This window comes from Neophocaena asiaeorientalis, unplaced genomic scaffold (genome assembly GCF_003031525.2).
Source record: "Neophocaena asiaeorientalis asiaeorientalis breed wild unplaced genomic scaffold, Neophocaena_asiaeorientalis_V1.1 scaffold134, whole genome shotgun sequence".
Lineage (NCBI taxonomy): Eukaryota > Metazoa > Chordata > Mammalia > Artiodactyla > Phocoenidae > Neophocaena > Neophocaena asiaeorientalis.
Genome location: NW_020185339.1, coordinates 31254988 through 31282734, shown reverse-complemented (window position 1 = coordinate 31282734; position 27747 = coordinate 31254988). Strand labels below are relative to the sequence as shown.

The 27747-nt window shown below is 43.6% G+C and overlaps 1 protein-coding gene across 1 annotated transcript in view; it reads right to left on the bottom strand.

Moving 5' to 3' along the window:
- The window catches only part of SLC38A1 (solute carrier family 38 member 1), a 63930-nt gene extending 46958 nt beyond the window's left edge, over window positions 1–16972 (bottom strand). Inside the window, exons 1-2 of the mRNA XM_024736939.1 lie at window positions 16652–16972; window positions 3080–3194 (exon numbers count right to left, since the gene is read on the bottom strand). The gene's annotated coding sequence lies outside the window, so the exon portion shown is untranslated. The remainder of the gene's footprint in view (window positions 1–3079; window positions 3195–16651) is intronic.
- Window positions 16973–27747: the final 10775 nt, after the last annotated feature.

The window sequence follows — 27747 nt, the reverse complement described above, 5'->3', positions numbered from 1 at the left end:
TGGAACCCAAGGAGGGGGTCATGGGAACCTCTAATCTATGGCCAGTCAGTCAGGAGCAAAGGCAATATAACCTGGGCTTGTGACTGGTGTCTGAAGTGAAGGGCAGCCTTGTGGCATGGAGCCCTTGACCCGTAGAATCTCATTCTATCTACCAGTGGACAGTGTCAGAATTGAGTTGACAATTGCGGGTGTGGGGAAGCCTACACACACAACACACACACGTTGGAAATGGGTCCAGGAACCCTTTTAAGAGGTAAATGCAACTTCGAAAGTAAGGCCTGTAACGGTATAGGAGCCTCACTAAGATAATCTCAGGGAGGCAATGGGGATCATGGAATGAAGCAGAATGTCAGCGAGATCTTTTTTTTAACCTCGAATGGATGCTCCATCTTGGATGATGTTTTGATATTTTTGTCTGATCCGGAATTCCATAAGATAACTGTAACCTAGTTAAGAGTCAAAGCTCCAATGTGCCCATCTAAGCATCCTAGTATATCCGAAGAAGCATTTTGCTAACTGATAATATCTTCAGGACCCCTAGAAAGTACCCTAGAATGATACTTCTTTAAGAATTTCCTTCCTCTCAACCTAGGGCCAAGACGGGAATAAAGACGCAGACCTACTAGAGAATGGACTTGAGGACACGGGGAGGGGTAAGGGTAAGCTGGGACAAAGTGATTGAGTGGCATGGACATATATATACTACCAAATGTAAAACAGATAGCTAGTGGGAAGCAGCTGCATAGCACAGGGAGATCAGCTAGGTGCTTTGTGACCACCTAGAGGGGTGGGACAGGGAGGGTGGGAGGGAGACGCAAGAGGGAAGAGATATGGGAACATATGTATATGTATAGCTGATTCACTTTGTTACAAAGCAGAAACTAACACACCATTGTAAAGCAATTATACTCCAATAAAGATGTTAAAAAAAAAAAAAAAAGAATTTCCTTCTTCTCTTCCCCACAGCTAGGCCCCACCTTACTCCTTTCCATTCACACCGTCTCCTGTCTAGAATGAATCTTCCCTGGTTCCAGGATCCTTTACAGCTTCCACAAGATAAATACTGTCTAATACCTCAGATTCCAGGAGCCTCACCCTTCCTGCAGGGCAGGGCCTCTCCTGGAAAGCAGGAAGCCAGGATGGGAGATTGGAGCTCCCCGAACTCCTGGTCTAAGGCTAACCTGGCAGCTCAGGGCTGATTCTTCCAGCTAGGGTGGTAGTGCTGGAGCCTGGGCCATGACTAATTGCTTTTAGTGTCTTCACACAGCAGCAGCATTTACAGCCTGTCTTTACTTTGCAAAAGTTGAAGTGCATCAGAAAGGTTAAACCCCCTTGTCACCCCCTGGCCCCCTGTGAAGAAAGCTGCACAAATGGACTGGGCTGGGTAACCCCTAGGAGTCTTGGCACACGGCCTCTTGCCTGTATGACTCCCTCAGAGGCCACTGAAGTGATACCATAGGGCTGCTAGAAAGTTCACTCAGTGGGGACTTCCCTGGTGGTCCAGTGGTAAAGAATACGCCTTACAGTGCAGGGGACAGGGTTCGATCCCTGGTCAGGGAACTAAGATCCCACATGCCACGGGGCAACTAAGCCTGCGCGCTACAACTACTGAGCTCGCGTGTCTCAACTAGAGCCTGCGTGCCGCAAACTACAGAGCCCACGTGCTCTAGAACCCGCGCCCCACAACTAGAGAAGAGAAAGCCTGCACGCCACAACTAGAGAGGAGCCCGCGCACCACAACGAAGAGTCCCACATGCCTCAACAAAGATCCCACGTGCCGCAACTAAGATCCGACACAGCCAAAGAAATAAATAAAATAAATAAATAAATAAATAATAAAATAAATCTTAAAAAAAAGAAAAAAAAAGTTCACTCAGTGGATGGCGTTTCCAATCTGGGTTAAGGAGTCCTTTTCTCTCTAAAAACTTGTAGGAAACAGGGTACTAGACAAAAAATTTCTGAGGAGAGGAAAAGTTGACTAACAACAGATCTGGAGTCTACTGTTTGAATGTAAACTTTCATATCAATATATGTGTGTGAATACAAATATATACTACACACACACACACACACACACACACACACACACACACACGTGCAATGGACCAAAAAGGAAAAGAATAAAAAGAACAGAGTAAGTTCTGGCCACTAAAATTATGTCAGTATTAGGCAAATGCCAGTTCTAAGTTAATCACATAGGATACATTTTTGCCTTTGGCTTAAAGAGAAATTTATTTTTTCACAGTTCCAGAAGTCCAAGATTAAGCTAATGGCAAGTTTTATTTCTTCTGAGGCCTCTCTCCTTGGCTTACAGATAGCTGTCTTCTTGATCTGTCCTCATATGGTCTTTCGTCTCTCTGTGTGTTTTCTGTATTGTAACCTCCTTTTCTTTTTTCTTTTTTTTTAAATTTAGGATAAATTTTTATTGTTGTGAAATAACCTATCTGAAATCTAACTTACTCCTGAAAATAAAAACTGGAAAAATGGGGAAAATTAACAAAGTTAGTGACATCTGTCACTAAGGTTGAGGCCACACTTAGGAAGTACCATCCATTCAATTTATTGTATACATTGAGTGCTAGGTGATGAAAGGATTTTAAAAGTCTGAAAAGGATCTGAGGCAGCTTCACAGAAAAATCACATTTGAACTGGCTCTTGAAAAAGAAAACAAAAATTTTCTGGTTCTAAAGCTAATATATGCCCACTGTAGAATCTTTAGAGCGAACATTGTACAAGAAACCCCACCAGCCAAAATGGGTCACTGTTAGAGTTTCACATGCTTCCTCCCTTCTTTTCTTCTTTTTTTCTTTTCCTTTCTTTCTTCCTCTCTAGCTCTCTCTCCTCTCTTTCTTCCTCTCTAGCTCTCTCTCTCCTCTCTCTTTTTTATTTAACATTGGAATTTTAGACTGTTTTTAGTCTGTCTTTCATGTAATATTACATAGTATGTATTCTGAAAAACAGACGTGTTTTTTAAAAGTATATTAGTTCCTTGTTAATAAATAATACAGGCCTTTGTAGAAAAATTCAAAAATACAAGCTTGCAAATGAAAGAAAGAACAAATAAAAAGAAAAAAGTCACCTGTTATCTCAGCAAGCAGAGATGATCACTGTATATATATTGGAGTATAACCTTCAAGGATTTTTCTACGTACATAGATATAGTGCCTGGCACACAGTAGGCACTCGATAAATATCTGTTAAATGAAAAGAATGAGTACAAATGTTTTAAAAATATGTATACATTTACAAAAATGGAAATCATACCATAGAGTTTTTAAAACATATTTTTTCACTTAACAAGATGTGGTCTCCTATCCTGAGTTATGTCCATAAACACGGGTCTACACCATTACGGCAAATGCTCCTTAACCGCTTGACTGTGTCATAAATTGACATCCAACCTACTACTGCTAGACAGTCACACTGCCTGGTAGACAGGAGACTGACAGGTGGAGATGGGCCCTGAGCTGAGACTTTTCAATGAAGGAAAACACGGCCAACGACAAAGACACAGGAAGTGCAGGTTGAGTTTAAGAAACAAAAGAATTATAGTTTCACTGAAAGACTGAAGCAATTATCAGACTATACAGTTAATTAAAAGACCGAATGGGGTCATCATGTGAAGATCTTGATGCTAACCCAACCACAATTACTATCTCCCAACATTTATAATAGGTTACAAATAGAATATTTCTGATCCTTCACTGCAATCTTGTGAGGTATTCTTAAGAAGCATTATTATCTTGCCATGCTTACTGGTACGTTTTACTAATAGTACCAATGTAAAATACAGAAACTTCTTCTCTACTCTTCATGGTGATATGCATCAAAGGAGAGGATACACAGAGAAAACTGGTTTGGTCTTTCTTACGTTGCTTACAACCTACTGAAACAAGCAAGACCTTCCCATATAAAATGACAGTGTATCATAAAACATTTGCGTGATAGAGACCAAACTGTACAACAGAACAAAGAATAAGTCCAGAAAGATTTCAGAGACATACATACATACATATGTACATACAGGAAGGAAGGAGGGAAGGAAAGAAGGAAGTAAGGAAGGAAAGAAGGGAGGGAGGGAGGTGGGGGGAGGGAGGAAGGAAATTGGAACCTGCAGAAATGAGGTAAGGTTTTATAAAGAGTTAGGACTTGAACTATGTCTAAAAATAGGTAGGATTTAGACTGGGGTAGGGAAGGCATTCCTTGCACTGGAAACAGCACAGGCAAAGACATGGAGGCCAAATGTGCACAGAACACCCACTCAGATGAATCTAGCTACAGCAGAGGGAGCAAGGTACATGTTCTTGAGTAATAAGAGGTTATATTGGTTTAGCAAAAGCTGATTAAAAAATTGTAGAGAGAAAACCAAACCAAAGAATACACTATAACTCAAACGTTGTCCAAAATTACTTTTGGGGATAAATAAACAAAAATACAATTTCAATCGCTAAGACACTGTGTGATGGATTGGCCCACTCAATATTTGTTCCCACGTCTTTCTAGTCCAGTTCTGTATCTAGAGGATAGAGAGGTGCAAACTACATTTCCCACATTCCTTTGCAGCTAGGGGTCTAGAAAAGATTTAGATTCCACCAATCAGAGAGCAAAGTGGTGGGGTCCAGGCACCCATTTTGCTGGTACAATTCTAGCAGGTGCCACAGACAGCACTGGAGCCAACAACTGTGGCTATGAATTCCTGATCATCAGATTTAGCCTAAGTGACGTGCTCCTGGAGCATATGTTCCAACAATGAGAAACCGGCTTCCTGGCTTCCTGATGGAGGCACAAGAGCTGCCCCTAAAGCCAGATGAGTGGTGGTGTTCCTGGCGATTCTTCCTAGAGACCCAGCCTAAAGCCTGGTCTGCCATCTTTCCTAACAATTTTACAGGCCTTAATTCCCCATATTCAATCCCTTTTGCTTAACATACATAGAAGGATCTCTGTTAATATACAGCTAAACCCTGACTGATATTCTTAATTTTATTTTTTTCCTCCCTCTAAAATTTTTTATTATGAAAATTTTAAACACATATAAAAGTGGACAGAATAGAATAATGGGTGTCCACGTAGCAACTTCAACAAGGATCATTTCAGACCAGTCTTGTTGAAGTTTTACCCCCACCATCACATAGAATTATTTAACAAAAGATCCCAGATATCCTATCATTTGTAACTATTTCAGCACATATCTCTAAAAGGTCAGATCTATTTTTAAAACAATATCACCATATCACGATCACACCTAAAATGTAACAAGAATTCCTTTATGACATTAAATATCCTGTCACACACACTTAATTTCAAAATTGTTATGAATCACTATTATTTTTTTTTTATTCTGAAGAATAAGATCACACCTCTCCCAGCTCAGCTCCTGAAAATCAATTATGACAGCTAGGTGAGTGGTTTTGAGAATGTGTTAGGCATAAGGCCAATGACGGTCCTGGTCTTCCTGCCATCTCTTCCCATAACCAACTGAGCCTATTTACAAACTTGAGGTCCTTAGCGCACCGGGCTCTTCACTGTATTTCAAAGAGCCTCACACAGGCTAAACAGGTTAACTAAAATGTCAAGAGTCCTTGCTTTTGGCAAGATTGCCTTAATGTGATAATCCTAGATTCTGACTGGCAATGTTATATATCTTTGAGTAAAAAAAGTGGGAAGTGAATTAATATTTTCAAGTTGTAGTCAAAACTCACTGAACAGTATACTTAAGATCCAGATGTTGCATTCCACATCAGTTATACTTCAACTAAAATAAAAGCTTAAAATTGATAATCTTTGAAAACCTGGGGTCCTCGGGAGGCGGGGAATGGCCTTCAGTAGTGAAAGGCTGGGACCCAGTAAGCACTCTCATAAGAAAAGGTGTTTTCTCTCTTCTTACACAAAACTCATGACTTGGGGGACGAGGGGAAGATGGCGGAAGAGTAAGACGCGGAGATCACCTTCCTCCCCACAGATACACCAGAAATACATCTACATGTGGAACAACTCCTAAAGAACACCTACTGAATGCTGGCAGAAGACCTCAGACCTCCCAAAAGGCAAGAAACTCCCCCACGTACCTGGGTAGGGTGAAAGAAAAAAGAATAAACAGAGACAAAAGGATTGGGACGGAACCTGCACCAGTGGGAGGCAGCTGTGAAGGAGGAAATGTTTCCACACACTAGGAAGCCCCTTCGCGGGCGGAGACTGCGGGAGGCAGAGTGGGGCAGCTTTGGGGCCACGGAGCAGAGCACAGCAACAGGGTGCGGAGGGCAAAGCGGAGCGATTCTCGCACAGAGGATCAGAGCCGACCGGCACTCACCAGCCCAAGAGGCTTGCCTGCTCACCCGCTGGGGCGGGCGGGGCTGGGAGCTGATGCTCGGGCTTCGGTCAGAGCGCAGGGAGAGGACTGGGGCTGGCAGCGTGAACACAGCCTGAAGGGGTTAGTGCACTACAGCTAGCCGGGAGGGAGTCCGGGGAAAAGTTTGGACCTGCCGAAGAGGCAAGAGACTTTTCTTTCCCTCTTTGTTTCCTGGTGCGCGAGGAGAGGGGATTAAGAGCGCTGCTTAAAGGAGCTCCAGAGAGGGGCGCGAGCCGCGCTAAAAGCGCGGACCCCAGAGACGGTCATGAGATGCTAAGGCTGCTGCTGCCGCCACCAAGAAGCCCGTGTGCGAGCACAGGTCACTCTCCACACCCCACTTGCGGGGAGCCTGTGCAGCCCGCCACTGCCAGGGTTCCGTGATCCAGGAACCTCCCCCAGGAGAACGCACGGCGCGCCTCAAGCTGGTGCAACGTCACGCAGGCCTCTGCCGCTGCAAGCCCGGCCCGCACTCTGTGCCCCTCCCTCCCCCGCCGGCCTGAGTGAGCCAGAGTCCCCGAAGCAGAGGCTCCTTTAACCCCGTCCTGTCTGAGCGAAGAACAGACGCCCTCCGGCGACCTACATGCAGAGGCAGGGCCAAATCCAAAGCTGAGCCCTGGGAGCTGTGAGAACAAAGAAGAGAAAGGGAAATCTCTCCCAGCAGCCTCAGAAGCAGCGGATTAAATCTCCACAATCAACTTGATGTACCCTGCATCTGTGGAATACATGAATAGACAACGAATCATCCCAAACTGAGGTGGACTTTGAGAGCAAGATTTATTATTTTTTCCCCTTTTCCTTTTTGTGAGTGTGTATGTGAATGCTTCTGTGTGAGATTTTGTCTGTATAGCTTTGCTTCCACCATTTGTCCTAGGGTTCTATCCGTTTTTTTTTCTTCTTTTAAAAAAAACACATTTTTTTCTTAATAATTATTTTTTATTTCAACTATTTTAAGCAGGAACTAACACACCATTGTAAAGCAATTATACACCAATAAAGTTGTAAAAAAAAAACCAAACAACTCATGACTTATCCAGTGTTTATGTCTCAGCTCTGCTAGGCCCTGGCCTCCCACTTTCTCTCTACTGGCTTCCCCGACTTCTGTCAGTCACGCTCAGCCTCATAGCTGGAAAGTAACCTTGAACTGTCACCCCTCCCTCCTGTCGTTACTGCAAACAGTCTGAACAACTTGCCCCTGACCTCATCATTCCCCTGAACCCAGGATCCACTGGCAAATCCGGGCTTCACCCTTCAGGAGCTGTGTTGACCCTGGGCAAGTAGGTTAACTTCTCTTTACCACAGTGTCCTCTTCTGTAAAATGGAGATAAAGTAGTACCCACCTGACAGAGTCCTTATAAAGACTCCATAATTGGGTCCATGCTCGGCCTGATTCTGGTAAGCGAGGGTGACTGTCACTGCTACTATTGCTACCTCTTCCTAATCAAGGCAAGTGGCCTTTTCTCGGTCCCCATCCCTTCACTTCCCTGCACAGGAGGGTCACTGTTTCCTGACCTCCACCACCTTGCCCCTCGCCGCATCCTCCTTTGCCAGCACCTGTCCTCCTCCCAGCCTCAGTGTGGGCAGCCCTTCTCCCTCCCTTCTTCCTCCGCACACTCCAAGCTCTTTCCTTTGTAAGTTTCAAGCCTGAAGTGTCAGGCTCCACCCTGCAAGGGCATCTTTCATATCTTTTTCCCCCCAGGCCTTTTCATTTTACAAAACTAGAAATCCTCTGCGTTTTGAAATAGGATCTTCCTCATAAATACTACTTGCTAATGATCACGTCACTTAACATGGCATGTGTTTCTTCATCTGTAAACTGAGAAGGCTGCAGGGGAGAGGCAATCTCTCAGGTTCCCTCCTGCTCAGAAAAATTTCCACGAATTCTTTTCAGACCCCAGCTGCCTGCCGGCCCTCCCCACGTGGATGTTTGCCATGACCTCCAACTCCACGTGCCTCACTGAACACATCACCCGACCTCACACATCAGCTTTTCTATTTCTGTTCATGATAATGTTCGTTCCCCTCCTCACTCAGACATGGAACCCGGATATCTAATCAGTCCCCAGGTCCTATCAACATTCTTTCATACCGTCCCTTCCTTCCTCTCGTTCCTTCCGGCTCCCCAGTCCTAGCCTGGCCAGTCGCTTCCCATCATGCTGCCTACTGAGCCCTACCCACTTCAGGAAGACGCAGGTTCTTCCTGAAAACCCATGTCTTGCACATTCCTCTTCCCCCCCCCCACTTGCCAATCATAACTGTTCCTAATAGCTGAATCCCTGGAACCTCAAATTCAAGGCCCAGATTGCTCTTACCTCTCTCTTTAAATTTCTCTCCCACGATGTTCCTTCTGAACCTTCCATTCCTGTGATGGACCTACTTATAAGCAGTTTCCTGCTTTGCTTCCACCATCTTGGTCCTAACATACTTCCCGCAAACCCCTTCCCCATCAAGCTCATGCTCATTTAGGTACAACATTTCTTTCAAAGCCCATCTTGCTGGCTTGCATGCTTTTTTTTTTTTTTTTTAATTTCAAGCCAACCTTCTCTGTGAGGTCTTCCTCCAATGACCAGCTCATGATTGATTATTTACTTGTGATGAATTCTTACAGCGCTTTTGTATAGATTACACATTGGCTTATAGCAAGAGTTCTTATATATTTTCATGATCTCCTTATGGAGTTATCCAGTTCCCTAATTATTATACATTTTCAGCTTCTCGAGGACAGGGACCATAGCCCTCTTAGCTCCCTAGCAAAGGTGACAGTAAATATGTTAACAATAATGGTGATGACTAAATTGAAGAAGCAAGCTATGATAATCTGTCTATAGACAATACAGCAGCAATCCTCACAAACACAGTTTCACAGGAAAACATAACAAAAATGGGAAGTTAAAGGAAGCAACACATACAGCCCCACAGCACAGTTTTCATGAAGTCTGCCACTTCGTTTCTTTTACATTTGATCTGGGCATGTGAGAATTACGTGAAAGTGCATTTAAAACTGTAAAGTACTATATGAATGGAAGGTATTTATCGTGAACATCCTGGCCTCTATGCCTGGAATGTTTGAGAACTCTTGGCATGATTTCTACAAGTTCAGAGAAAGGGTTGGATTAAAGGAGTGGTTCTCAACTGGGGACCATTTTGGAGCCCATCTGACCATGCCTGGAGACAATTTTTTGTTGTCAGAAGTGAGAGGGTGTCGCAGGCTTCTAGTGGCGAGAGATGCTGCTAAACACCACACAATGCACAGGGTGGCTGCCCACAACAAAGCTTTATCTGGCCCCAGATGCCAAGAGTGCCGAGGGTGAGAAGCCCCATGTTAAAGGAAGCTCACCAGAGGATCAAGACTGACCATTTCTGCACGGGGCAGAGACGAGCTGTTCACTTCCCTAGACAGACTGCCCTCTGCGTCCTGTCTTATTCACAGTATCCCAGCACCTGCTCCTACCGCTCCACAAGGCTGTTCGGGTTCCCAGATGATCTTTTATTTTCTTAATTTTAATTTTTTTATTTAACTATTTCATTTTGTTGGAAAATATTTGACTAGGTAATACATGTACATAGTACAACGTTCATAAAGTACAAAAGAGTCTACAGGGAAAAAAGCCTCCTTCACTCCTTATCCCCCAAGAAGTTCCCTCCCATGTTTTCTTCTATAACTTTTACAGTTTTATTTTTTACATTAAAATCTTTGACTCACCCAGATGATCTTTTAAATGTCTGTTATCAACATGCCCAGCCTATGATGTCGGGGAGTTAACCTACCCATATTCAGATGTTTTGAAACTATTCTGATTTCTCAAAGTCAGAAAATATTAATAAACTCTAGAAGTTAATGAAGTTAATCTGTAACTCTGGATATAGGAGGACGGACTGTATATTACATTACAAAAACTAAAGTTTGATTTAATTAAAACAGTGAGTGTCTTTGAGCAGTGTGAATACCACAAAAGTAAAAATCTTTCTCATCAACTGAAAATTCATGGATTTAAATAATTACATACAGAGTTTAAAAACAGCTTGGCATATTACAGCCTTTGAGAAATTCTTTTTCTTTGCACATGTATGTTTTTGCTATAGTAATATCTGTGATCAAGGATTACTGTTGAACTAAAAACAATAAACAGGAGTTTATTTTTTTTAAGTCCTAGCTGTTATGACAGCTGACTCCCAACAAAATACTCCAGGAAAAACAGAAATAATGACAATTTGAAAGCACCACAAAGTGCTTTCAAACTGCATGTAAGGAGGTTCATTTATAAATATAAACATTAAAAAATATGCCTTTATTTGAAAAGAGAAAATATAATAAAACACACTATAACTAAATACCAAATGATGTTATAGTCCTTGAACAAGTTCTTTCTTCTCTTTGGACCTTTGTCTTAGACAGAATCTGAAGTTCAGATTAACTGATGCACTCTGAAAGATCTCTCCCAGTTCTAAAATCCTCTGAATTTATGATTCTGTAGACTGTTTCTTAATGAATCACTTTCATTTCAGAGATAAGAAGATGGGCTTGTGGACAAGTCTTTTGAATAGGTGACTTAGACTAGGAGTACTCAGTTCTGACTACACACAGAAATCACCTTGGGAGCTTTAGAAAAATAACAGCGATAATCTGCCCCCCTAACGCACACCAGTTTCTGATTCACTTGGTCTAGGATGGAATCTAAGCATGGATATTTTAAATGCTCTGTTGGGGATTCTAATGTGCTGCCAACATTAAGATCTACAGATTACATTGGGTTGGCCAAAAAGTTCATTCAGGTTTTTCCGTGAGATGGTATGGAAAAACCCGAACGAACTTTTTAGCCAATCCAATACTAAGGGTTTAAAAACAAATGCAGCAGGAGCCCAAGTTGGTAAGCTGAATGAGCAAAGCAGATTGGGCACAAGAAACTGGAAAACATGTGTCTCATCTATTTCAGTAAAAGTAAGACAGATCTTTTGGTTTCTTTTCAAGAAATGCCAGAAATCCCCAGGCTTTAAGTGAAATTCTGATACTGTACTTAAACGTTGACAACTAATTCCAAACAATTTTAAGAGAACATGGAGGTCCCACAAAATCTACCCACAGGTTTCATTTGGTTCTGTAGCCACCAGTTTGCAACATAAACAAAACCGGTTCAATAAACCAAGCCCAGCTTTTCCTCTGTGCTCTGTCCTGCTGCTCTCCCAACTCAGAGCCTCCCCCTCCCAGACCTTGGGCCATAACCTCTCCCTTTCCTTTTCCTTTCCATTGTCTCTTTCTTTTCCAATCATCTTCATCATTCCTAAGACATGGAAACTGAGACCCACACATTAAATCTTTATTTGGCCCTGGCTGCATCACTGGATGGGCTTCTACGCCTGGGAAAATTCAGGTTATAAACTGTAACCTGAGGCTGTGACTCCAAGATGTCAACAACTGGTGAGCTTTGCCAAGTCAGGGGGAAAGCCGGTCAGGCTCATAATTTCACATTACCAAGACTTTATCACACAATATATGGAAGTCTTCATTTAATTTCTGCTTTTGTTTTGCTTGCTTTTAAATCTAAACCACTGCGTATGAGAATTATCCCTGGTGTTGTTTTTGTTTTTTTTTTAAGTTCCTATGTCTGGGCTCTGCCGCAGGGTGACTAAATCTGAATCTCTGGAAATGGAGTCTGGGCATCGGTAGCTTTTAAAAGACTCGAGGTGAGTCTGACGTGACGCTCACGTTGAGAATCGTTAATCTCTACCCGTCTCCTAAAACTTCCGATTAGCAGTGTGTTTAACTCCAGATGACTATCATCTTGGGTTCTTTTAACCTGTTCAAGGATGTTCTCACCTCTGTTCCCATTGTACCTTCACAACTCTGTGAGTTTGGCAGCTTGGACACTATCATCAGCATTGGACAGATGAGGAAACGAGGCATTAAAAATGTTAACTGGGGCTTCCCTGGTGGCGCAGTGGTTGAGAGTCCGCCTGCCGATGCAGGGGACGCGGGTTCGTGCCCCGGTCCGGGAAGATCCCACATGCCGAGGAGCGGCTGGGCCCGTGAGCCATGGCCGCTGAGCCTGCGCGTCCGGAGCCTGTGCTCCGCAACGCGGGAGGCCACAACAGTGAGAGGCCCGCGTACCGCAAAAAAAAAAAAATTAAAAAAAAAATGTTAACTGAGTTGCCTCAGTGGACCCAGCTAGTTATTGGCAAAGACACACTGTAGCTTCACCTGAGGCAGAGTTCCTTGATTGCAACATGGCTGCTTGCAAAGTTTCCCCAAACCGTGGTGCTTCCCTATCACTGAACTCCTTTATGCTTAGTAGTAACCTTAACACACAGGAGGTGAGTAGAAAAACCAATGAATAAAATGCGATCAACTTCCAGAAATAAGTGTAACAATGTTTTTTTTTCTTATCATACTTAACCCTTCCCTTATTTTATTTATTTTTTATTATTTATTTTTAACATCTTTATTGGAGTATAATTGTTTTACAGTGTTGTGTTAGTTTTTCCAGCTATACATATACATATATCCCCATATCCCCTCCCTCTTGTGTCTCCGTCCCACCCTCCCTATCCCACCCCTCTAGGTGGTCACAAAGCACCAAGCTGATCTCCCTGTGCTATGCAGCTGCTTCCCACTAGCTATCTATTTTACATTTGGTAGTGTATATATATGTCCATGCCACTCTCTCACTGCGTCCCATCTTACCCTTCCGCCTCCCCGTGTCCTCAAGTCCACTCTCTATGTCTGTGTCTTTATTCTTGTCCTGCCCCTACGTTCATCAGAACCTTTTTTTTTTTTTAGATTCCATATATATGTGTTAGCATACGGTATTTGTTTTTCTCTTTCTGATTTACTTCACTCTGTATGACAGACTCTAGGTCCATCCGCCTCACTGTTTTTAAAAGACTCGATTTAGGGTAAGTGTTCTAAGTTGTCCTTCTGTGAAACCTATGATGCTATTTGGAATGTGCTTCCTTCCACGAACCCGCACACCACCTTTCATAGGTGCACATTCTCCCAGGGACTGAGAACATTCAGGTAGTTTCCATTAAGGTATTATTTTCAGAGTATTTTCAAATGATTAAATATTCATTGAATATTAGAGGTAAGGGGAACTTTCCTGATCAGCTTCCCCCATCTCTTCTGATAGATGAGAAACCTGAAGTCCCTTTTAATTCAATATATATGGATCGCTAACATTGTGCGAAGCACTGCACGATTATCCTCATTAAACCTTCTGAATAACTCATCATACCACTACCACCACGTTTAACAAATGGGGGGTGGGGCGGGAAATGAGGCTCAGAAATGCTAAAAAAAACCCACAAAACTTGCTCAAGGGCCCCAGGCTGGAGACCTGGGACTGATTCAAAGTGTACGTCCTTATCCTCCACCTTCCATCACCTGCACTGATGATGGTGCAAAAAGTGAAAGATAAATCTTTATTTAAAGGTGAGGTGATCAGTGGACACATTTGATGAGGTAGAAAAGTGGCATTTAGGCTAAGCCTTCACAAATATATAGCATTTCAGTAGGCATTCCGGTTTGGAATCAACATCAATATTGAGGCAGAAAAGTGAAAGGAAGGGTACAGGGTGAACTGGGAGAAAGAGGTGAGGATTGTGGAGGGTCCCGAGTGCCCAGCTAAGGAATTTAGACTTAAATTGTAGGCAACTGGAACCCACTGAAGGTTTTCAGAAGCAAGATGAGTTTTAAAAATGAGTTTTGAAAACACGGATCACATGGAAGTGTCGAGATTGAATTAGGGAAGCAGAGCTTGGTACAGAGATCAACTAGAAGTCCATCACACCTCCTTTGCCGGCTACTTCACTCTTTACCACGTGCTGTGCTTGTCTCTGCTCCCCTGAGCACTGGTTTCTTCGGGGCACCTCAATGTCCATTTCACCGTTCTTGTATCCCAACCGACCGCTGCAATTGCCCTGTCTAGGGCAGATAACAGAGACCTGAACCCGGGCAGTGGGAATGGAGATGAAAAAACAGATTTGTGGAGCATGTGCAGCACCTGGTAACTGCCCAGAAGCGGAGAGAAGGTAAGAGAGAAGGAGAAGCAGAGGAGAAAAAGACTCTGACGTTTCAACTTAACAGGGGAACAAATAATGAGATACAGAAAGAAAGGGATGGTCAACAGTAGCACGGAGCGCTGAACAAGATGTTTTGGCCAAGGTCTCAATGCAACAGGCATTTATTAAGCAGCTACTCTGTGCTGGGCATTAGGGGAACAGTAATGAACTAGACTGGTCTTTGCCCTCAAGTATCACCCAGAGGGAGGAAAAGACAGCCTAGCAATAACCAGGTTCCTGGCCTCTTAGTCTCAGGACAAATGTCCCCTCTCACACAGGCCCTCCTAGAGGGTCATCTATCTCAAGCACCCTCCCCCATCACATGATCCTGTTTTATTTCTTCATTGCTGGAACAAATCTCCAAAATTCATTTATAGGTACATTTATTGTCTGTTTCCCCCAGGAGAATGGAAGTCTCACAGAAGCAGGAACTTTATCTTGCTAGTTGCTAACTGCCACATAAACCCTCAGTAGGAAAAACTCATTGAATACGTTGGAGGGAAAAAAAAAAGTGAATAAACGTCAAGGTTAAGACCTCGTGCCAAACTAGGTGAGTTTCTCGATGCCTAAGGTGACATAGTGAACACTGAATTAACTCTGAAGGGTAAAGCCATTTTGATATTGGGGTCCAAACCGAAATCCAGGGGGCCCCACCATGGATCAGAGCCCTGACTTGGCTGTTTTGTATAGATTTCAGGAATACCCACCCAGCGAGAGATATTTAACAATGAGGCCAGCCAGCCGCCTGGCTCAGGTTTTATTTCAGTTGTCCTTCTGACGTCAGAAGAAGCACGAGTTGCTGCACAGTTTCTTCTATCAAGGTGACAAATTACAGCCTTGTTGGGCCCAGCAGTCTGCAAACCATAGATTTATTCTCTCCTCCCCCTTATATTAAAAATTTTTAAACCCACGGCAGAGATGTCAGATTCCTTTCCAAATGCAAATAAATCCTGTTTCCTAGCTCTCGGGTCTTTTTTCACTCATGAAATACATCACCAGGGATTCGTATGCGGAAGTATGTGATCCTGGTGGCAGTTAGGTTTTCACCGTAGAACCAGCGCCGCAAACCAAAACCGGGTCCGCGCCGCAGAGTGAGACACAAAGGACTCTCAAAATTGTAGCACCACCTTCCTAAGCCGAAGGCAGCCTGTGAAAGGCACCCGAAACTCCGTGACGCGCTTACCGCGAAATTCCTTTTGCCGCCATATGCACTTGTACCTTCTCTGACTACAGTTCAGCCCAAACCCAGAGCCGGGCGATTCCGCAGGGAAGCGGCGCCCAGGCAGCCCTGTAACCTGGAGGTCCCAGTGGGTGCTGAGGAGCCCGATGCTCCGGAAGGCGGATTACGGTGCGGGGCGGGGACGCGCACCAGGGCGAAGGAACACCTTCCTCCGGGCACGGCCGCGGCGAGGTTAAAGGCCTTTTGTGGCAACGTTTAGGGAAGCAAGCGAGATGCGGGGGTGGAGGGAGGAGGTGGGAGTGCAGGCGAGGACTGTCCGCGCCCCGCGCAAGCGGTGGCCTTTTGTTCGCCAGCTGAAGCGGATCCCAGCTCTCAGAGTGGCACTTCTCTTTTTCTCCTTCTTCATTTGGGAAAGAACTTCTTTGGGGCGGGAAAGGGCAGTGAGTCACTGCCAGCATCCTTTACCAATCACCCCCTCACCTCCACCCCACGACCCGCATCCTCCCACTCCTATTCATACTGAGAGCGGGGCAGAGCTCGAGAAGGGCCGGCAAGCGTGTTCCCGTTTACTCGGGCTCCGCGCCTCCGCTCCCCGACCCGCGGCCAGTCCCCGAGACCCAGACGGCCGCACACACAGTCCCGAGGACATCACATGCCCTCCTCGGGGCCCTGCGGACACAGGAAATTCCCCGCAACTGCCCGGCATTCAAACACTCCTCGGGTATGCAGTCGCGCCCTCACCTCGGCCGGGCTCTCCAGACCCTCGTGGTCCCTAACCCCCGTGTGACTGAACCAGATCTGGTGCCACAATCTGTCCCTAAGAAAACAGACTCCAAAAGTAAGCCAGAGCCCATGCAAAGGTGAAATAAGGGGTCCCGGCACCGGTCAGGAGAACAGGGGATCTGGACTTTTCCTAAAAGCAAAATCCGAACGCATCCGGCACAGCCGCGCACTCCTTCCTTTCTCGCCGCATGGATGACTTCTGCATTACCGCCTCCTCTCACATCTAAAACATCCCTTTCCTCCCCGCCGCCGCTCCCTCAGCTCTCCCCGGGAACGCGAAATCACCTTACCTCGGGCAATAAAGGAAAAGTAGCAAAAGGAGACGTCAAGGTATCCGCCCTTCCGGGATTTTCCCCCGGCCGTGCGATGTCCTTTGTGTCAAGGTCTGGCTGTCTCAGCGGAGGAAAGGTGGCCTCCGTCAGTGAGGTCTGGGCAGGGAGGCTCAGCGTGGCGTGACGGATTTCCGAGGAAGGTGAAGGGCGGCGACCTTCAGGCGGAGCGGCGTGGCTGCCCCAGCCCGCGCTCTCCTGTCTCTCCTCCTTTCGGGGCCGATTGCATCAGAATCTCCCCCCACCACCAACCCCCACCCACACGGTGCTCGCCAGCCTCGCACTTACATCCACATGCTCGGCCGCCGAGGGTCTCGAATCGCAGTCATTCTCCTATTGGGGGGCGCGTCGCCCCTGTGCATCCATGGCTCGTGACGGTTTAGCTGGGAAAGTCAGGCTATTCCTCCGCGTCCAGCGTGCCGTCGCCTCCCCTCCTGCACGCCCGCTCTTTAACCGAAGCTGCGTGTCACTCAGCGGTGCCCGTCACATGGTGCCTCTGCCGGCGGCCGCCCCTCGCTACCTCCTTGTCGCCGCCCGCCGAGGATGCAGCGACCGCGGCCGGCGGAGACTGAGCATCCGGGAAGAAGGGAGGAGTGAGGGAGGGGTTGCGGGCGTGCGTGTGCGGGGCGCGCCGGCAGTGGCACCGGGAGCAGAGGCTGCGGGCAGCCTGGACACCTGCCCCACGCCCCCCTGGGGCCTGGCAGCGAGCCCAGAGCCCAGCTGCGGCGGCGGCTGGAGAGCCCTCGGGGATGGAGGAGGTGGGGGCGGCTTGGAGGGCGCGGAAGGAGGAGAGGAGGGCTGCGCCCTGAGGGACTGGGGGGGCGCTTTTGGGGTCAGCGCCAAGGCCGGGCCGGGGCGCGGGAGCGAGGGGAGCTGCATTGTGGGAAAGGCGCCGCGTGAGGATGGCGGTGGGAGTGGCTGGTCGGCGCGCAGCCCCGCGAGCCGCTAGCTGCGCAGGAGCCGCGGGTATACAGGGAGCGGTGTGTCGGCTCCCCCGGGAAGGCGCCGAAATGGCCGGGGTCGGCTGGGAGGAAGCTGAAGCGGCTGGGGCAGCGGGGAACGCTGCACCTCTGGAAACCCTTTGTCCGCAACCCGCAGTGGGAGGCACCTCCTGTCTTCCGAATCCAGCACCCGCAGACCTCGCCAGCCCTCCCCGAGATCTGTTCTGGGGCGCTCTGTTTGGGGGACTGGGTGGTTTTGCTGAACTGCGGGCGCACTCTGGCCCGGCGGGGAGACCCCGCGTGATTCCGCTCCGGGCTCGGCGCGTCGGGGTTCAGGGAGCCCGGCGCTCCAAGTCGGGGGCCAGCGGGGAGCGAGGGCGCCGGATGGAGAGGCCTGGGACAGCTGGGCCCATTTCCCTTTCTTTTGCTCACTCTTTGTTCCAGGCACAGCCCCTTTGAACTGACTGGGCACTTCCTTGCAGGGGAGTGTGTTTCCTTAAAATGGCGACAGGAAATCCCACCTGCGCGTCAGCCAATTAGACTGTCAGCACAGCGCGAATTTGCGAGGTGGAAACTCGAGCCTTTTATTGACAGGAACGGTTCCGTCTCCGTGTTGCATCAAAACAGGAAAGGGAAGGTGAATCATCTGTCAAAAATTAATCTACCTGGAGCATTTCAAGGGGGCAGACCGAGTAGCCTCTGTCACCGAGTGGCTATGGCTTTTTAGTCACCGCTGGAAAGGAGAGAATACAACCAAACTCCTCGTAACTGACGAAAATCCTCGTTCCGTCCAGTGGCAGAAAACGGTCTTCGTTAGTTCAAGAATGGCTATCAGAGAACTCTACTCTGAAGGCCAGCTCTTGAATAAACCTGAGAAACTGAAAGGCGGTGCAAACAGAAGGGAAGATAACGGGCAGCCTCGTTCAGACAGACCTGCCATCAAATTCTGCCTCAAACACTGCGTCCCTTGCCTGCTTAACTTTCGTCTTTAGTCATGGTTCCCGATTTGTAAAAAAGAGTGTTAGTAGGACCCATCTCATAGTAATATTCTACAGGTCACCAGAGAGTTGACTCTTCTCCCCCTTGCTTCCTAGAGGAAGCTAATTTAAGATGAAATTACTAATTATAAGTAGCGTACACCTTGCCTGGCAGAGATAATTCTTATGACTAAGGTAGGAAATCTGAACAGGCAAAGTAGGTAGATTGTGAGCATAGCTCCATAAGCCAGTTGAAATGTTTACCTTTTTTATCATCATGTGTATTCACCAGTGTTTGGAGAGCATCTGATCGCAAGCTTATCTTTTGATTACAGTTTTAACTTATTTGCTAGTTTCTGTGCACCAAAGACTGCAGTTAAGTAGCATTTTAAAAATTGGATTCAATAATGATGAGTTGGACTTCACTCCTTGCCAATTACTGTGCTAAGCACTTTGCATATAAATATTATTACATGTAATCCTTTCAGCTACTCAATTCGGTATTATCCTGTTGGTATAAACAAGAAAGCAGGTTTGAAGAGGCTAAGTTGGCCACATTCACTTAAGACAGTAAGTGGTGAAAGGGGACGTGAGGGAAGTGGTTCCCATTCAGGCCTGAATTCAAAGTCCAAGGTCAGGCTTAACCATGATGCTACGACCATTTGCAAGTAGACACTCTTGGGCCTTGAGTGTGCAAAGATCTTCACCCCTCATCTGGCTTTTAGTTGACAACCTGGAACTGAAGTGTAGACTTCAACATGGAGGCTGAAGTGAAGAAGCTGCCGTGGGGAGGATTGCGGGGAAGGAGAGTGTGGGTGGTGTTCAAGACGAGTGCCTGGTCACTGCAGTGCGGCTTTTCCTCCAAAACTGCTGGTAGGTGAAACTTCCTTTCAGCGGTCCTTTCAGTAGCCCAGCACTTAAACCCAATTGCTGTGGTCTCAAATGGGGGAAAGGGGTGTCGTGATGATGACTCTGCTCTTCACTGTGTGCTTCCCGAGAGACAAGCAACGGGGTAAGCACGTTACAGATGGTCTCTCGTTTAATCCTCACACCATTCCTAAGAGGTTGCAGACCATCCTAACCCCTGATTCAGAGGTTAAGAAATGTATTCCAAGTCCATCCAGCTCTAATTTGGCATATCTAGTCTTACATCCAGAGCTGACGCCAAAGCCAGTTTTCTGTGCCTGGCTCTAAAATGTTCCCCGATGCTGGAACAGCCGCCTTTGGAGGACCAAGAGGTAGGACATATCCCAGGCCCCCCTGCCTTCACATGGGGACCACTTCCCTATTGCCAGAGACCTCAGGAGTCAGTTTGCTCTGTAATAGGTTTCTGAGCCCCAAGAGGATTGTCGTTCGTATCTAATGTTACTGTGGACCTTTGCAATTGAGTAGCTAGATTTCCCCAAAAGATATTCATGTAGTCAGGACACATTTAATGGGTTATACTGTGGACTGCCCTATGGAACTGAGAAAAGAAAAATTCTGTATCTGAAAGGGAAGTGGGAGCAGGAAGCTCTAGTGTGAAAGGAGAACTGAATGACCTCAGGTCACCTGGGAGTTTCCTAGTAGCTCCATAGGCCCTTTCTGGATGGTTCCAGGAAGGAGGGGCAGCTTTGTGAAGAAAGATCAACCACTTCCCAAAGCAGATTCAGCCTGAACTTGAGCCACGTCTGCTCTCATCCCCGCTTCACCCTGTACTCACCCGGTTGTACCTCTTCTCCATCTGGGTTGCCCAATAGGACAGCTGTGCGCTTACAGAGAAAAGGTGCTTTCCTCCATGGGTTTTCAAAGCTGTCTAAATATATCTGGTCTAATACCAGTAGACTTCTTGTGCATGAATTTTGAAATAGGATCAAAACTACCTTCTGAATATGTATAGCTGTTTTCCTTTTTAACTGCTTATAGGACAGTCAGAATTTTGACAATGATGAAACATAGAAATGTCAATTGGTGCGGTTATTGCAGAATAAGTGTCCTGAGCACCTCCTATTTGTGACAGAAGTAGTACAGCCTTCTGAAAAAAATCTTGCCTCATTAGAAACTAAGTTACTTATTTTGAAATCAGTCTTTTATTCCTATTTATAGGATCTGCCCTAAAACAACAGATGGTCTTTAAAATTGTTAGTGCTTCTTTTGACTGATGCAATCACATTTCTTTGCCTGATTAACCCTTTTTACCAACTTTGATGTTCCTTGGATCTCATCCATAGATGACAATATTTTGACAATAAGAGTTAGTTAAAGCAGCCACAGCAAAAAGTAAATTTGCAACGAAAAGAGTCCCCAGTTGTCTGGCCTATCCTTTTGCAGATACGTGGTGCTATGTTTCCTACCCCCTTGGTAGTACTGTGACAGGGCCTGCTGTCACCTCTTCCAGCGTTGCAATGGACATTCTACCTCATCAGATTTGTAACTGGCTCTGGGGAGGTCAGCAACTCCCACTGATTCTAAACTGAATTTAAATTAAAATCCCAGAGCAGGCTTCTTAAAAAAATGTCTATTGTTTCTGATTTCAACCCAGGTCAGCTTTGTAGGGTCACAGTTAGGGAAGCAGGGACTAGGGTTTGTTAGGTATTGTGAGTATATGGCAATACAGTTTCATTCGTTTAAGCTCAACTAAAGAACCAGGGCCAGTGATCAGTCCCAGAAGTTTAATGTCTAATTTACCCGACATGTATGCATTGTTATGCAGGTCAACTTGAGTGGATCTCCCTAGCATGTTACCAAATGAGGTAATGAGACCCATCTGATGATCGAATGGCTCTGTGTCTCCAGAGTATTCACCACAATGCTTGGCACATAATAAGTGCACAATAAATGGTATCTGGTACTGTTCTGCACACTTTGCAGAAATAAGCACAAGACAGTGAATATTCAAAGCCCACGTTTGTAGGCACAAAGTATTCTCTAATGCTCACTCCATACTGAAACAGCTGTCAAGCCCACACCTCTACTCCCATCCTTCCTACTACGGGACTAAGGAGACAAGGTATTTATTAGAGAATAGTTAGCCCTTCAGGTTAACTCCAAACCTTACTGTTAAAGTGAGAAAGCGCAGTTTAGGCTCTACATAAGAAATGTATTAATTAAAAAGTAGAAGTGTTCCCAAATCGAATGTCACATCTATACTTTTTAATGGTGCCAGTGTAAGTTAGCACAACTTTATGTGAGGTAGCAATTTAGTGATTAAGAATGTGGGCTCGGGGCTTCCCTGGTGGTGCAGTGGTTGAGAGTCCGCCTGCCGGTGCAGGGGACGCGGGTTCGTGTCCCGGTCCGGGAAGATCCCACATGCCACGGAGCAGCTGGGCCCGTGAGCCATGGACGCTGAGCCTGCACGTCCAGAGCCTGTGTTCCGCAGCGGGAGAGGCCACAACAGTGAGAGGCCCGCGTACCGCAAAAAAAAAAAAAAGAAAATTTGGGCTCTGAAGCCAAATTTTCTGAGTTCTAATTCTGGCTCCACAGCCTACTAGGCCTGTGGCCTTTGATGAGTTGCTTAACTTCTCTGTGCCTCAGTTTCCTCATCTTTAAAATGGAAATAAACAATACCTACCTTATACAGTTATATGAAATATGTTTGTTAATATGTGTAAACACTTGAAATAAGTCACAACTTATCTCAGGTATTTAATAAATAATAATACTAATTACCGGAAAATAATTTGACAATAAATAGGAAGAACTTAGATCCCATTGGTGTCACTTCTGGGAGTCTGCATCCTAAAAATAATGCACAGAGATGTTCACAAATAGCACAGAAGGTAAGGGCGTAGGCTTTGGAATCAGGCAAGTAAAGGTAAAAAGCATGTTTGAAAGTATTCATTCAAAGCAAGGATAACATAAATTCATAAATGACAGATCAAAAGTAAATACTCAGGTGTCTAGGCTAGGGGAGACCTATAAACCCTCTGTAAACCCTTAGAGATACTGTGGGAAACAGAATACAGGGCTGACTGTTCCTTAGTCCTGATCTGATGTGGTTACTTTTGGTTTCTTATTAGTTTGGATGTCCGAAGACAATATAGCTGGAGAAAGGATCTTCATCCAAGAGTGAGAGAAATCAAAGTGATAGCAAGTGATGAAAGGCATCAAGGGAAGTGGGGATATAGATGAGAAAATGAGAAAGTGAATGACAAGATCGGAAGGCAGAAAAATCTGAAGCCACAGATGCATGGCGTGAGCTAGTTCAGGCCAGGACGAGGGCAGGGTCATCTCAGGAAGTTGGAGGGGGCTATTTGATGCTAAAATCTTGCTGGGCAGAAATATAATTTTTGTCTTCTCTGCTGAAAAGGTAGCTTTGGGGAGGAAGGGTTGGTTTTTGTCTTCGTTTTTTCTCTGCCGTCTGGGAAGCAATAAAAGGGGAAGAACTCTATTCATTACTTGAGTAGAGTCACACGCTTTACTAAAATGTTTCTTTTCGAAGTAATTGTTCTTAAAATAGGAAAAACCCAGTAATTTTCAGTGTGCTTGATTTTGAAGGACTATTTATTCAGTTGTATTTTAGACATCCAATGCTATTTTGTAATCACAAATGGGGTAATTTTAATAAGAGATTTATTGATATGTTTATAGCTAACTACACACACACGCACATATGTACTTCTAAGATAAAATACTCAAAGTTTTTGATTCAAATGTAACATGTCCAAAACTGAACTCATCCTTTCTTCCCCCAACCCAAACTCTCCTCTCCCCCATAGAACCCATCTTGGGAAACCGTACCATCGTGGTCACAGCAGCTCAGGCGAGAGGTGGGGGAGTATCTTAGTGTCTCCTTCACCCTTCACATCCAATTGATGCATTCTTTGAACAAACATTTACTAAGTGCCAGGCATTCTGTGAGTCTTTCATGGAGCTTGGAAAGACCAACATTCCACAATGATCTCACCAGTGAATGTACGATTTATAGATGGAGAGAAGTGCTGTGAGGAAAAGGGTTCAGTATGACTCTCTAGGGTAACAGAGGCACATGCACTGGGCTGGGAATCAGAGGAGGCTTCCCAGAAGACATGAGCCTTGCTTGGGTTCTATCCTCTTTATACTGAGGGTTTTAATAGGGAGGCAGTGATGGACATGATCCAGTGAGCATTTTCAAAGGAATAATCACTAGTCCTATCACTCCACCTTGTAAATACTCGTAGCATTTGTTCCTTTTCCTAACTCCTTACAGCCATAACTAGTATGAGCCTCTAGTAGCACACTTCTGGGAAAAGTTCTCTTCAAAAGGCATTGATAACGTACCTCATCCTTAAAAACATCTTGATTTTACTTCTGCAACATAATATGTACTTGTATATACTTGTCAGTAATACACCTGTATTACTGTCCTGTTTATTATATGCATTAAAAACATTCACAAAACTTAAAATTAAATAGTATTTTACACTTATTTGTTAATATTTTTTATTACTAAAATATAGTTCTAATTATTATTAAAATATTAACATTTTAGTGAGATAAGTTTAATTCAATATACTTTATTTTTAAAATCTTATTCTAACACTCTGTCATACAGCAATTCACGAGTCTGGTTCCAAATTTGGTTAATTTTGACTCTTGAATTTAATGGCTGTCATGACTGGAAAAGAGACCTCACAGAGACACGGGGACCCAATGGAGGCAGTGTACTGTCGGCTATACTTATCAAATCAAGCTGTTCAGTTCTTAATCCTAACCACTAATTGACAAAGATTTATTTTTTCACTGTTACTCTACAAAGATACACTTAGATGGAGGTCATCATTCATGGTTATGGAAGTGAGCCATGGGCCCTACTTGATAATTCTGAACTTGTTTTGATGGACTTCTTATCACATTTGATTAGATGGTCATTGCTTTACCTTGCAATGTGGCTGACCAAAGAGCTCTCTCTAGGGGTGAAAGTGTCAGCTCTACTTTTTTTATTTCCTTAGGCTTGAATTATTATTATTTTTCAGCTGAAATTTCTGTAGAGGAATCTTTTAAATCTACTTTGTCTATTTTTGGAGGACACGTTAAAGTAGATAAAACAGAAAATATAGTTTGTAAATTCACGCAACCAAGCATACAGAAATGCAATACATTGCAATATACTGAAAGGGGACGAATTAACTAAGGCACCACTGTCACCTTCTATGCTCCTTCCTCAAGATACCTGGGATGCTGCAATTGACGGGGGCCGTCTAATGTGTGGGCTGAGGGAGAGCCATCATTGGTCTATTCATCTACATAGGAGGAACAATATTTTCTCCCTGCAACCCACTTTGTTACCCCACCTTAGCCTTCCACAAGAGCCTCCTAGCTGGTCTCCCTCCAGCCACTCCTGGCCACATAATCTCTCCACAACAGTTTAGAAGTCACTTGCCTGAGTTGGCAGTCTCTGTAACCCATTGAAATGATTTATTCAGAGACTATCTTCCCTACAGGTCTGCAAGCTTCATAAAGGAAGATGGCATGTTTTTAACTGTTTCCAAGCACCTCAGACATAATAGAAGCTCAATAAATATTTGTCCAATTAATGAATGAATATATAGAATATCTTTACAGTTAAGTAGCTCTAATTCTTTTCTATTGAATTTAAATTTCAGGTCCTTAAAATGACAGGGAATATTAAAATATTTATCAAATGTACATTTAGCTAAGTTTTTAAAGTCTGAGAACCTATATATACAAATCAAATGAATAGCCATTTTTGGAATCTTATGATGAATGAATTACTATTTTAAAACATCAAGGGTAAATGTCTATTGAATGACACTTTTAAAAGCAAAAAAGGAACGTCAACCTGTGTTTAAAAAGTAATGTATTAACCTATAATGGAAAAGAATCTGAAAAGGAATATATATGTGTGTGTGTGTATATATATATATATATCCCCGAATCACTTTGCTGTACACCTGAAACATTGTAAATCAACTATATTTCAAGAAGAAATAAAAATTTTAAAAATTACAAAAAACTTTTAAATAATGTATTTAGTTTAACAGGGTTCTAGTTTATGGGAATGATCTGGAAAATTCAGAGCCCCAACCACCTAAAAATGATCATTCCTTAATAGCAAGTGTGGTTTTTACTTCCAGACTTACCTGGATAAGTGCCAGCATTCTCTAAGTCACATTTGCTGTATGAAATTAACATTTGTAAATGGAGTCTAATTAAATTTTGTGATTTAAAAAAACAGTTATAAGTTAATTGTCCTGTTGTTCCTCCTTGTTCTTTTTATAACAGTTAGTATTTAGACATCATCCTATAGTTAAGATACAAAGCACTTACCAATATCAATTTAATAATGAATTCAATAGTTCTTTCTCTATATTCAATATTGTAACTTTGATCAAAAAAGAAATGCACTGATCTTTCCTTTTCAATTTTGAAAAGGAACAGAATGAAAGAAAATTGTCTTATTGCTTGGCATTTGTTCATTCATTCATTTGTTCAACACATGTGTTCAAAGTTAAGTCCTTTGGCAGTGTTCTTTATCTGATTTTCTGTTCTCCTTTGGAAACTTACTCCTGCATTAATTTTTCTACTACGGTATTTTCATCCTCTGCTCTACCGACTGTAAAGTATTCAAACCTCTCCCATCATTAAAAATAAAGAAAGAGAGGATGGAGGAGAAGGGGGGTGGCGGTGCCAGGGAGGGAGGAAATTTCCTTTGATTTTACATTTCTCTCTGGCTATAGCTCTCATCTTTCTTCTATTTAAGGGCCAAGATTCGAACAGTTAACAATATGTTTCCAATTCTTTACCTCCCATTCAGTTTTTAAATACACACACACATACACACAATTGTAAAATTCATTCTTACTGTGGAAAAGTTGGAAAATGCAGTCAAATGTAAAGAAGAAAACCCAAATCATTCATAAGCTTACAGACTCTAGATAACCACTATTGACATTCACTTCATTTTGTATATGTGCATACCATTATTACAATCAGAATCATGTCCAGTTTTGTATTTTGGTGACATTAAATTTTGATCATTTTACTATGTCATTAAACATTCTTCAAAAGCATAAAATTTTAAGGCTACAAAGTATTCCATCATACGGTTTTGCAATCATTCTCATTGATTTCAGATTTTTACTTTTTATATGAGTGTATTAAACTTTTCCCTCATCTCTGATTATTTCCATAGGTAAATTTCTAGAAGTGGAATTCCAGGGTTAAAATGTATCTGTGTTTTAAAATACTTGCTACAAATTTAAAGTCACTTTCTAGAAAGAAAGTATGCATTAAAACATTAATAGTATGTGAAACTGCTCATGGCATTGAATCTTCAGCATTCTTGGGTATTATAATCTTACTCACTTTTATTAATTTAGTAAGTGAACAAGAGTTTCTGGGTTTAATTTGCATTTCTTTTGTTACCAGTTTTATTGAATTTTTAAAATGTGCTTATTAGACCTTTTATTTCTTCTCTGAATTGTGTATCATGTGCTTTACTCATTTTCTCCTAATATTTTAGTGTTTTTAAATCCATTTGTGTAAGCTTTTTATATTTTAAAAGTCATAATTGTAGCTACAGTTTTTCCTTTGTCTGCCTTTTATTATTTTTTATGTTCAGACGTCAAAATTTTTATGTCAATGAACTGTTGAAATTTTTTTTCTTAGACCTACAAATTCATTTCTTATCCAGAGAAAAGATAATATACACCAGAACTTGGCTTTAGTTCTTATGACTTAGATATTTTCCCACCCATTTAATTCTTTAATCCATCTAGGGAGAGTTAAGAATCTAAACTGATTTGCTCCAAATCGCTAACCAATTATTCAACTACCCATTGTGAAAATGCCTTCTCTTCTCTCCTCAGTTGTGGTGCCTCTTTTATCAGATGCTATTATTTATTACTGTTTATTATTCCAGATGAATTTAGGATTATTAATAAGTCAATAAAAGAAAACAATTGGACTTTTGTCACACCTATAATTCAATTTAAACACACACATAAAATATTTACAATGAAAACCTAAAATACCCAAGGATTCTCTTAACACAAAATGTATAGGCTATCTTTCTATATTTTTCAAAGTATAAAATTTTGCTAATATATAAATAAAGATCTGAATACAATGAGAAATATACTACACTCCTGAACAGCCTGAAGATAGCAATTTTTCCTAAATTAATTTATAGAAAGGGAAATTTGCCAACCAAATCTTA